Genomic DNA, 12147 nt, shown 5'->3' on the forward strand with positions numbered 1-12147 from the left:
AATGACTAGGTATTTTTTTCTTAATTTATGGATTATCAGGGATCTAGACAGGGCCTAATGCATAGTTGACCATCAATAAATACCTATTAAGTGGATGAGTGGACAGATGGATGAGTGTATTACATGTTGGGAAAAGCTAATTAGTGAATATTTTATGAAGTATTTATATGTGAAGTGTTCTTATGGATTAGATATTTATAACTTCTATTTCACATGCAATGAACAGTCACATCATTGACCTTGGGTCGTAGTCCTAGCTGTGGTGTACCTCGTACCAGAACTAAGAATTCCTGACTTTTAGTCCAGGGCTCTTGCTGTACACAATTTGCTGTGGGCTTTTTGTTGATGTTGTGTTGCTCGGCTTTGATTTCGGTTGATTAATGACAGTTTAAGTGCTGCTACGTGAGAAAGTATGCTCCTGAGAATAAGCTGGATATTTGGGAGGAGCGCTTAAGTTCCTAAGCTGCTGGGTTACCTCATTCATGCTGTCTGCCCTAGTGATTGAAACCGCGGCCATCTCAAGGTACATTTGCATCTGAGATTATTAATAGATCAAAACATATGGTAAGGCATCTTGCATAGTATTTGCACTTAACTTAGATAAACTTTGAAACAACGGTACAAATAAAAAATAAGAATAAGAAATAGTATTTTATGTAATGCAGGCTATGTTGCTTGACATCCCCCTAACTGATAAGGTTATACCTGAGAAGGAACCCGTGATAGAAATACTCGGCCTTCAGACAGTCTCAGTTCCTACGTGTCTCTTAGAATTCAAGTTTCGTGCTGCATTTCATGTGAGGCTAGAGATGAAAGATAGGATTTATTTTTCATTCACCATAATCCCTAAGGCTGAGCCAGCTAGCACCTCTGGTATCAGTCAGAGAAACAGATCTGGTCCAGCGCTGGAGAGAGAACAGTCGTGCCAGATTTCCTGAGAGGAAGTCGGTTGCTCTTCAACATGGCACCTTCAAAGCAATTTTTATAGACTTTTAAACATTTACTGCATTTAAGTAGGATTACTCTCTACATGTGAGTAAATAATATTTATGACTATATTATGTTATATATGTTGCATATATTGTTGATAATATGTAACGTTTTATGTAAAAAAGTTATTAGTGTGATATTTTGGCCAATCATGGTGAGTTAAGCACCTGCTGAAACATACCTCATACCATCTTCTCCAAACTCAGACATTAAGCAAAATATTTTATAAATTGATAAACATAGTTGTTCTAGAAAACAAGAAAGTGATATCCCTATAGACTGAAAAAAGGATATCCTCCTAAATGAAAAAAAAAGCAATGGGGGGCAAATGAGGTTCAGAACAGTCCGAAGCTATAAAGTCAGTCCACGGGCAAGGGAGGGTTGCGACAGGCGAATGCTTGCAAAGCCGTGCCGGCAACGCTACGCCCACACAAGTTGTGTGCATAGTTCAGGGCCACGTGTGCACAGCTTCTATGAAACTGGGTGCTGGGAGAGGTGCCACCTGCTTTGTACTCTCTTGGCTGAGCTAAGAGCAGCTTGTACAGTTACAGGGGCGCAGTGTATACAGTTATGAGGGTCTGGAGCTGAGCCTTAGCAGCAACAAGTCTGAAAATGGAGCTGGGAAGGGCACAGCCTGACTGCCAGGCTGCTCCAGAGAGAGGCCGCCAGCCCAGCATACGCTGGGCAGTCATCAGTGAGATGAGGAATCTATAAGATGACCTCATCCATTTACATTTTCTTGACACTCATTCAAGAGGAATCAAATAAACAGATACCAATGTTGTATCTGTTTATTTAATTCCAGATACCAATGGTTAATCAAATACCATTTGAATATGTCACTTTTTATCAAATCAATATATAGATAGAATATCCCTATGTGCCAGTTTTCTCAGAATAGTTCGGTTTACTCCTGTGGTTCTAGTATTCCATCTGGGTTAGTGTGGACTTGGATTATATGTTTTTTAATAATGCAAAATATTATTAGTGGTAGTAGTATTTATTGTTTCTGTATTAAAAATTCAGAATGGGTGTGGAAAATTCCATTTTGTAATTCCAGCCTCTGCTGTCATCTCACCTGGTGGAGCGTGACACACCTTTGCAGTGAAGAGAGCTGTTACCTTAATTTGTGGTTACATTGGAAAGGCAGAGATAACCCATCTTTCCTTCTCTCTTCTTCAAAGGCTCTTCCCTTTGGACAGCTTGCAGGGTGCCTGCTGATTAAAATAAAGTGTGCTCAAAAATATTACCAGACACTGCAGAGAAACTCAATCAATAATAAAATGCTTTATTTTTTCATTTAATTCATGGAATTAATGTAAAGGTTTTAGAATTTTATTCTATAAAATATGAAACATCTGACATTATGAATATTATAGTAAATATAGTTTAAAAATTCATCATTGAAGATGAAGTGATTAGTTTTTGTGATGATAATATAAACATAAATGTTAGGACAGAATGCCCCTTTTTAAGAAACCTGTGGGCAGGGAGACACTCCGGGAATGGCGATGTGGGTAGGCTCATGGACTCTCTCCCCAAGTTCACAAACATAACTGGTGAAATATAATTTTTAAAAAGTCATGTTAAATCTCTGAAAATTCTTAACACACAGCAAATAGAAAACACTTATTCAAGAAAATCTACTAAGTCTCTAAAAAAAAGTATAAGTCTGTGCCACTTGAGCCCCGACCCACTGCTTCCCATCCCTTCTCCAGCTCAGCGTAGCAGAAGCTCTATTCTGGGCAGGTACATCCAGAAACACAGAGCTCCCTCTCCTCTTAGATCCCATTCCAGTATCTTCCCAGGAGGTGGCAGGCTGCCAGAATGTCTCATCTCACTCAGCTCTTGGCTACAGAAGCTCTATTCCAAACAAGAGCAGCTAAGAAGTCTGGGCTCCCTTAGTCCAGACAGCTCCCATTCAAAGGGCAGAACCTCTACCCCAGGTGTTGCAACTCAAGAATACTGGGTCTCCTTTACCTTCATTCCAGGTTACTGGTAGGGTAGAGGCTCCAGGTAAGAAGAGGTGCACTGTGAAGATTAGAGGCCACCGCCACTCCTGCCCCCAATCCTGGCTTGTAGAGCAGGGCTGTCTTTCTGAGAGCAGTGGGCCACTGTCATCACCCTCAGGTCTGGGGAAGTGGATCAGAATGTGTGCCTAGTGGCACAGACAGGCTGCAAGCATAGGGAGCTTCATAGCTGTTCCTAACGGAATGACTTCATTTGGAGGAAGTGTAGGGACATTCACGCCCAAGTCACTGTCCAAAACAACAGAGACTTTGGTAGCGGACAGTGCAGAGGAGGCTGGTAATCCATGAGAGAAACAGAGGAAACCACAGTGTAGCTACATATTTAACAGGGAAAGATGAAGCCAAGAAAAATACCTCTTGGAGTTGGAACAAAGACTGGACTGAAGGACTACCACACATGTAAAGAAGCTTGAATCTAACTGTATTAGAATGTGGAGCAATTTATTCCCCAATGTGTTGCTTAAACAACAGGATAATCAGTCAACAATCAGTTGAGCCTCAGTTGAGCCTGTGATACCAATAGCTAAAAGCTTACCAGGGAGATCAGGGAAATATATAGTTAAGAAAGCTCTGCTGAAATCACTGCCATCCTCTGGTGTCCGCCCGAGGCTGTGCTCTCTGAGGAATGACATCAAGACCGCACTGACATCTATTTCATCAGGCAAAATAGATTTTACTGAAGGAGTCAAGCCAAGTCACTAAACAAATATGACATCCCAGTAAGTTGGATCCATATCCAGAGTTGCTGTAACATGTTATCCAAAATGTTTAGTTTTTGATGAAAACTAATTGAGACATGCAAAGAAACAATAAAGCATGAGACCCGTCTACACACAGGAAGAGCACAGCAGGCAAAAGAAAATGCCTTTGAGAAGGCCCAGACACCAAATTTAGCTCACAAGACTTCATGTGATTACTGTGAAACAAATCCTGCCAAAACTCCGTGGCTTAAAACAACAGTCGTCATTACAACTCAGAAGTCTGTGGTTTGCTGGGCTCAGCTGATCTCACGCTGATTCATTCATGTATTTATCAGGCCACTGGCTTACTTACATGCCTTTGAGTCTGCTGGGGCTCTGGTCTGATCTGGGCTTGGGTGATTCACTGCAGCGGTTCCACGTCAAAGGACCAGCATAGAGGCTCTGCTGTGACCTCATGGCGATAGCAGAAATGCCAAAGACCAAGTGGAAACATGCAATACCTCTTGAGGCGAGGCCTTGAACTGGCGCCTTGTCCGTTCTGCTTTATTCTATTGGCCAGACTGACTGCCATAGGCAGGCTGAGATTCCAAATGTGGAAAATAGGCTCCAGCTCAAATAAAGGAACTACAAAGTCACATTTACCATGTTTGAATGAGGATAGAGGGGGAATGGAGATAAAGAACTAGGGCCTTTAATGCAATATATAACACATTTTATGACTGACTTATTTAAGTATGACTTGTATGCGTTTATACAACTTACACGTACATACATAAAAAAGGCAAATTTGTACAAAAGAATACTTACCTTTCCTGCGTCTTGCTCTCTGATGCATGCCATGCTATATCATGCTCTGCTGTTCTTCTTAAGGAAACGCTGATTGCCACCGAGTTGTTTTATGACCCGTGAATAGGTCACAACTCACAATTTGAGAAATGCCGTCTCAACCTATTTTGTCTGAGATAATATGTAAATAACTACGGTATCTTCTGAGCATGTACTGGGTATTTTCTATGTGCCAGTCAATGTGCTAAACACTTTGTATACATATTTCACTTCCCTAGCCATTTTTACTAACCACTGTTACTATTCTAAATATATAGGTAAGCAAGCTGAGGCTTAGATAGGTTCTTCTCCAAGGTTACCCAGGTATTAAACTCTAAAGCCTGAGATTTTAACCTGAGTTTAATGCTCTGGCCAGGGAACAGGGATAACTAGACAAACACTTAAAGTTTGCCATGGCTAGTATTTAATTGATAATCATTAATATATATTAATAAAATAGTAATTTGATATATCATATAATTGGCCAAGTTTAATATTCTCTATATCAATAATTGTCTAACAAGATTTCTAGAGCAATACTTCGCATGGTGGATGAAGAAGAAGTGCAGTTTGCCTAATTTTCCTAGATTGTACATGTGGAGACCTCATTTTTTTTCTTTTAACAAGCAAATCACTGTAATTGTCTTGTAGAACAAATTCAAAAAGAGTCTGGAAGCTTCACTGGAAATAAATTAGAGATTTCTTAAAGGGTCTTGGAGTTCACAAACTGAGAACACAGGTAGGCCAAAACTCGTAAGTGTTTCAAAGAAGAAAGAAAGGTTAAAAGTTCTTACAGTAAAAAGTACCTTCTTGAGAATTACTGGCCCTGTATTCTTGGCCCAGGACTGGTCTAAGGATATCGGTCAGGAATCGGGCGGCCTGGATGGTGGGTGTCAGGCAGATGTATACGTGAGTCCTTCAGGAGGTCATCAGTTGGCCTGGATACGAGGGTCTGTCGTGGGTACTTACAGGGTTACATGGAAGTCTAGGTATTTGCACAGGACTGGAAAGTTCAAAAAAGTTGTAAGTTCCTAGGATAGTTAGAAGAAGAATGAAGTCTTCATGCCTCAATCTTCATAACGTTAATAATTTCAGCAGGTTGGTTAAAATGATTTCATTTACATGTTCCCCATCTTCACTCTCTCTTCAGTATGTAGGGGCAGAAAACATTCCTTTCTTTCCTTCTAGTTTTTTTTGGCTGGCCTGATAATCAAATTAACACAAGACAGATTAACAGGAGAAAAAGAAATAAAAGTTCAATAATATGTGACCTCCTGTGTACATGGGAGAGACCACGAAAACTAGCTCGCTGAAATGGCAAAGCCATCACCTTAAACACCGTCTTCAGCTAAAGACAGAAGATGTTGGAGGTGGGGGAGTCAGGTATGAGACTTTACCAGGAAAAGAAGGGTAAACAAGGATTCGGTGGTTGTGCAAACTGAAGCCCTTGCCTTCTCCAGTGTTAAGATTTTCCAGAGTCGTGCCCCTCTTTGTGGTGCTTGAGGGAGACCCACTTAGAAAGAGAGAGTTCCCTTATGATTTTAAATGTCTCTCACAACAGGGTGACTTCTACTCGGTCTTCAGAGCTTCTGCCATGTCTGCTGTTTCTAAAAAAGATAACTGGTCTAAAATAATCCTTATGCCCGACACATGCTGTAAGGTGGCAAATTCTGCTCCCCAACGTGTCTTTCTGAAGCACTTTAAACATGTTAGATTAAAGTCAGTTATTTATGCTTGAGATTCTGGTATTTGTAAATCTGATTTAATTCTAAAAACAATTTAGTTATTTGGTGGCCAATTATGCAGACCACAGTATCCTTAAACATGTCTTAACATGCCCCTCAATTTTCATCAACTTTCATCCATATCTTTGATAAGTTAATTTGAAATAGTAGAAACATCAGCTTCATCTGCATAGACTCTCCTTCCATCTTTCCGTACTTTGTATGTAAACAATGAGGCATGGTGGTATTCAGTTCTCACTATATGTTTGTAAACCGCTACCCCGCATCTCATCTGGTCCTTGGCCAACTAGCTACATAAGCACTGGCCCTTTTGTTTCCAGTGGCTTTATTCCTCTGCTATAGGAAACTCTAAAATAGTGTCTAAGGCAACTGCCTAGACCCTCTTTGCATACATTTAATTATTTGGAGCCATGGCACCTTCTCAATCTCCACAAAGGCTATGAGGAAAATGTCCCTTTGCTTTTGGATATCCCAAAGCAATACTGGGCTTTTCCAACTCTCTAAGACACAGCCCAAGTCACACTGACCAGCAACCTCTTCCTGGGAACCTCTCAAGTTTGAGCTCTTACCACTTCTTCCAACTCTCCTGACTTTTCATATCCCTAGCCTTTCCATTTTTTAGTTTGAGCCTTTCTATCCTTCTGAAGTGCTAGTATTTTGGAACCCATGAGTCAGAAAATAAGTTCCTTCTTCTCTGCTTTTCTTTCTGGTTTCTATCACTTCTCTGACTCAGTAAGCACAGATTGTCTCAGCTGCTGCTTAAATCCTTAAAGGGGGCATGTAGTGCCAGCCCTGATAGTTGGCTTCTCTTTTTGTAACACAAGTGTCTAACTTAAGCTTTCACTGTGGAGGCATCCCTCTCAAACATGGCTAGCTTGAATGAACACATTGCCAGCCACCAGATAAGGGGCCAGGCCACCCCTCCCCACCAGACTTCTTTGCTTTAGAGAGCTTGATTGATTTCAATAACTGAACACTTGAGCTTCTTGTTTTTCCCACTCACGTGTTTTAAATTCCCCCATAAAATGTGAGTCTGTGAACCCTTAGGCCCCCATGCTCAACCCCAGTAAAAAGCAGAGCCCCAGGCCCATACTCTCAATGCTCTCTACCCACAACCCCACTGTGTGGCTCCAGTGTGCCTTGTAATTTCCAGGTTCTGTAAGTAATAGACCATTTTTTTAAAGTTTCCTGTTAGTTATTGCTGCAGATATCTTTCAGTCCTAATAAGAACCAACAAGGGCCAGTGCAGCCACTTTTTTTATTAGCCGGCTGACTGGCACATAGCAAGGGGGGAGAAAGGAAGGTCTAAGACTGTGCATAAAGGAAATAACTGGGATTATGACAGAATAGTTTGTGTTTCCTAAACATCAGTCCGCACTTGTACACGCTGTCTAGACTATCTGGCGTTCAGGAACTACAATTTTAAAGCAAAGGAACTGGCCTCACTGGTTTTCAAACTGGACCCTGGGGAAAGTAAGGGGCTGTTGGCTGGCCGTAGCTCTCCCCCAACCCACCTTCTCTTTTAAACTAATGTATCCTTTCTTGCTTTGATAATTTTTACATACTGACCTTGGTAAACATTTTTCTTTTAAAGAAAGTGTTAACAAATATTTGAAACTCATTCCATTTGACTTAATGCACTGTATATAACATGGTGGTTGGTAATATACTGGTAGATCCTTGCCTATTGCCCCCACAGGTCTCTGAACTCTACCCCTGCCCCAAATGCACCATTGCCCATTTGAAGGGAACAAGGTTTGGTTATAGGAGGAAGAAAAAAGAAGCATGCATCCTGCCCTCATAGGTCCACTGGACTTGCAGAGAAAAGGTTCAGGGTAGAAGCTGATGGAAACACAAAAGAGTGATCCCATGAGTTTCTGAGAACAAAGGGATTCCATACTTCTGATGACCAAGTATGGCACAGTGCAGGCTGACCTTCAGCTCGGCAGGGAACCTAGCACTGTTCTGGCACCCAAAAGATTAGAAGCTTTGGAAGCATCCAGAGATTGACCATGGTATGGACATGATTCCCGTGAGGAGCATCATAGCCAAATGGATATCAGATTGGAACCAGAGAAGCTAGAGAAAAAGAGTAAAAAAGAGGAGTATGCTCTGTGGCCACTGCCGACTTATAAGTACGTGAGGATTCCTAGAAACAGCAGGAGGACCCCTGGGGAAGACATTAAAGTACTCTTACTACTAATGTAGGCTTTATCTAGCTAGGATGCATTTAGTTGTCATCCAGCTACCTCCAAAACAAATAATGCTAAAGAAAAGATTTCTCATCTAGAAAGAAACATATGAATTAATACAAATCCCACTTCAGTTACTCTTATAATTTATGTAGCAGGACAACTTCCAGCTGAAGGAGCAATCCAAATGAGTAAGTGTTTTCATGGTGTTACTTTCACATCTGACAGTTCTGGTTTTGTTCCCAGCGTCACCTGACTCGTCATTGTGAAACTGAGAACCCTTATAGCCTCTCAGCACCTCAAAATCTCTCTTGTGTGAGTGAGGATAATGGGTCAACCTCTTGCTTCACTGAATTATTGTGAGTTTAATTAGATAATGTGTGCATAGCCCTTTGAACTCTCCTAATTAAATTTATGTGTAAATATGGTGCTTCCTTTTATCAGGATACCTTGACTGAGCTATTTTATAAAGACTTGCAGATGACTGTGATAGGAGGATTCATTGGGAAAGGATTAATGTGAACTCAGTTCGGAGATTGTGGAACAGGCACATAAAAGTGGGGTTTGAGGTGATAAGAATTAAGATACAGTCTCACACTTGCTCATGGGGCAATGGTTTTACCTTCATACCAGTAAATTTAGCTCCCAGGGTGTAGAATCATGGCTGGTATGTAATTTAGGTACCGATAATCGTTTTTTAAAAGATTATATTTATTCATTACATTTTTCTAAGATAACATTGGTGATTAATTTTGTATTTGTCATAAAAGGAATCGCAAAATAACAGATTTGCAATGACCTAACCAAAAAAGTCATAACCTTTGAAGTAATGTGATTCTGTGTAGATGCTCCATTGGTTAGGCTACTTATCAATCCAAGTGATTTTCACCCACAGCAGAGAAATCTTAGATGAGTCAGAAATCCTTTTTACTAAAATTTCTTGATGAGAATAGTTCATCCTAAAATAATGATCCCAATTATTTTTTTAAAATATGCATTAATAATAGGCCTTTTTCTCCTGCCAGAAATAAATTCATAGATGGATTGTCTGGAGGAAAAAAACACAAGCCTGCCTCCATAAACCTGCATTGGGCTTTAGTGCATAATCGTATTTGTAAGCTAGATTTTTTCATGATGACATTATAAGTATATAACATTTAAATTTCATGTTACTGAATATCTCAGAATGTAGAGTTGATAGGTTTTATCAGGAACTCAGACAACTGATATGAAAGTTGAAAACTACTAAATATAATAACAGTGGCAGTTTGCAACAACAAACGTTTCTGTAAAATGTAATAGCTAGTTATTGTACTTGTAACGTTCCTTATTACCCAGTGCTTCAGGGCTATATTTACTGATGGACCAGCGTAACATAAAAGTATTTCAAAGTGTTAGAAACTTCAAATTCAGCTTCTTATTCACGTCTTCTGAAATATGTATTCTGCCCCAAACTCCTCGTCTGAGTGATAGGAGTAGAATTACAGGGAAATCTCAGATACTTTAGCTCCTGGTTGAGGACTATGAAAAATATGAAGATGCTTTAATAACCTCCTGGGCATAATAGCCTGGGTAGGTATATTGTTGATATTTCCAGAAGAAGGCAAATAAGTATTATGATCCAAAGGTACACTGAAGAAAACAAAATGCAGATCTAAACTAAAATATCTAGCCTCAGGAGGCACAAAGGTAAAGTCGAACTCGAGTTTGCTACCACAGCATGCAGAGAATGAACATTTAACTTACGACTCTCCAATTCTGAAGGACTCCAGATTGTCGCTCATTGGGGTTTTTAACTAGGAGGATGAATGTTTAAGAATCAGTCCATTCTCCGTTAGCTTTAGTCTTTTCCCAGCTTGCATTTTGGGTATTGCATACATTTAGATAGAGGTTTAAGGAGGTTACTCTGAACCCTAATCGGTTCAGCCCCGTTAGTCCTGCTGATATCTTACAAGTGTGATCCACAAAAGCTTTGGCACCTCCTTGAGGTCTTCACATTGGGCTTGATTTAGACACAAAGGTACCAGTAAGTCTAAGTCAATATTCAAATTAGCTGTGACCTCATTATGAATAGGGAATCTTCAGGGACTTTAAGAAAGAGACCACAAACACATCATTTAATCTCTTGGCAATTCCATTTTCAGGGTATATGTCTCCCTGTGAAGTTGGGAAGTGTGGTGTCACAGAGGAGGAAAGGCTACATCCGTGTGCTCTGGGCCAGGACTTGTGGAATGTCTGTGGATTATTAGACACCCACCACCTGAGTAGTTTGTTTGCTCCAAGGGAGATGTTCAGGAAAGAAAAGCAGAGTTTAATGCTGGTAATGTAGTGCCCAGATCAAACTAAAGGTTGTCTTTAACATTGTGAGAAATTTCTCCTTGTGAATTGCAGGATAAAATGGGAGATCGGACATTTGACTCCTCATCATCCTCCTGTTCCTCAAAGAACAAAGTACATTCATTTTTTTGGGGGGGGAGGGATTTTTTCGGGCAGTGTTCTTTCTGTTCACAGTGTCTACAAATGTCTTTACCAAGCAACTTGCTCTTTGTGTTTAGTGATTAGCCTTATCAAATTGTTTTATCTGTAAAGTCATAAACTTATTTGAGCCTTACTCTGGGTTGGTTCTTAGGTTCTTTCAAAATGGTTAGCAAAGTGCTGAAGGTCTGGCATTAAGTCTATTTCCCATTTAGTTTTTCTTGTGTCCTAAGTCTTCTATTTCGGATTTAAGATTATTCACAGAAAGTTAGCCAAGAGCTCACTCCTTCTGTATCAGCAATTACTTCTGGATTCTGTCTAAAGGTATTTGAGAGCTTGTCTCTAAATTCCTCAATGGGGTGATCCTGTCTTTGCTTATAAGACTGAATCAGAGTCCATTTTATATTCACAGGAATGATTTGGGGCAATAGCTTCCAAAAGACCTTATACAATACATACAGCTTTTCTAAATCTCTCTGATTTTTTATGCAGTTTGGAGTCTGTGAATTCTACCTTTCCATCACATTCTTTTGCATTTGAACATGTGTACTGTTTGATATATGTTTGGGAGTGCTGGATTATGCATTTCTAAAACTATTTCTAACTCCTCTGCAAATTTTATTTTTCTAATCTTTGGAAAAATTTTAACACTGGCTTTCAGCTCAGAACAAATAAGACTAGATATTAAAGCCTAAGAGATTTCCCCTGTTTTAAGGGGCATTTAACTTTATGAGGTAGTTGCACTTTGGAGGTTTCTGGCCATCCAGGAGGGATGGAGGAAGGAAATGGAGAAACATAGCTGGGGAAAGAGGGATAATAAGATAAAGACTGTTAGATTTCTGCTGAGATTTGGAGGAGACCATTTTTAGTTTTTCACTTTTTTTTTTATTTGGCCTTGACATCTTTTTAATGGAACAACTGTGGAATCTGAATACACCTTTGGATACTTCCTCAAAATCATTTAAAAAATGCAGATCATTGAATGTTTGGATTTTATACCTTTATATTCTAAAGAACCTTTCAAGCGAGCACTTCTGTACACAACAAAATTTCCTCAGAATGGCTACTATAATTCTAAATTTTCCCTAGTGGAATGATGCCATTTAGAAAAGTAATTACAAGAATGTGGGATATGGTGTAAGTACATGTAAGAAGCAGGAGTCTGCATCAGAGGGGCACGGTCTCAGGT

At 39.9% G+C, this 12147-nt stretch overlaps 1 protein-coding gene across 2 annotated transcripts in view; it reads left to right on the plus strand.

Annotated features, from left to right (window-relative positions):
* The window catches only part of MTHFD2L (methylenetetrahydrofolate dehydrogenase (NADP+ dependent) 2 like), a 96021-nt gene that overhangs the window by 60445 nt on the left and 23429 nt on the right, over positions 1–12147 (plus strand). The gene's annotated exons all lie outside the window — the stretch shown is intronic.

The sequence above is a fragment of the Desmodus rotundus genome, chromosome 4 (genome assembly GCF_022682495.2).
Source record: "Desmodus rotundus isolate HL8 chromosome 4, HLdesRot8A.1, whole genome shotgun sequence".
Lineage (NCBI taxonomy): Eukaryota > Metazoa > Chordata > Mammalia > Chiroptera > Phyllostomidae > Desmodus > Desmodus rotundus.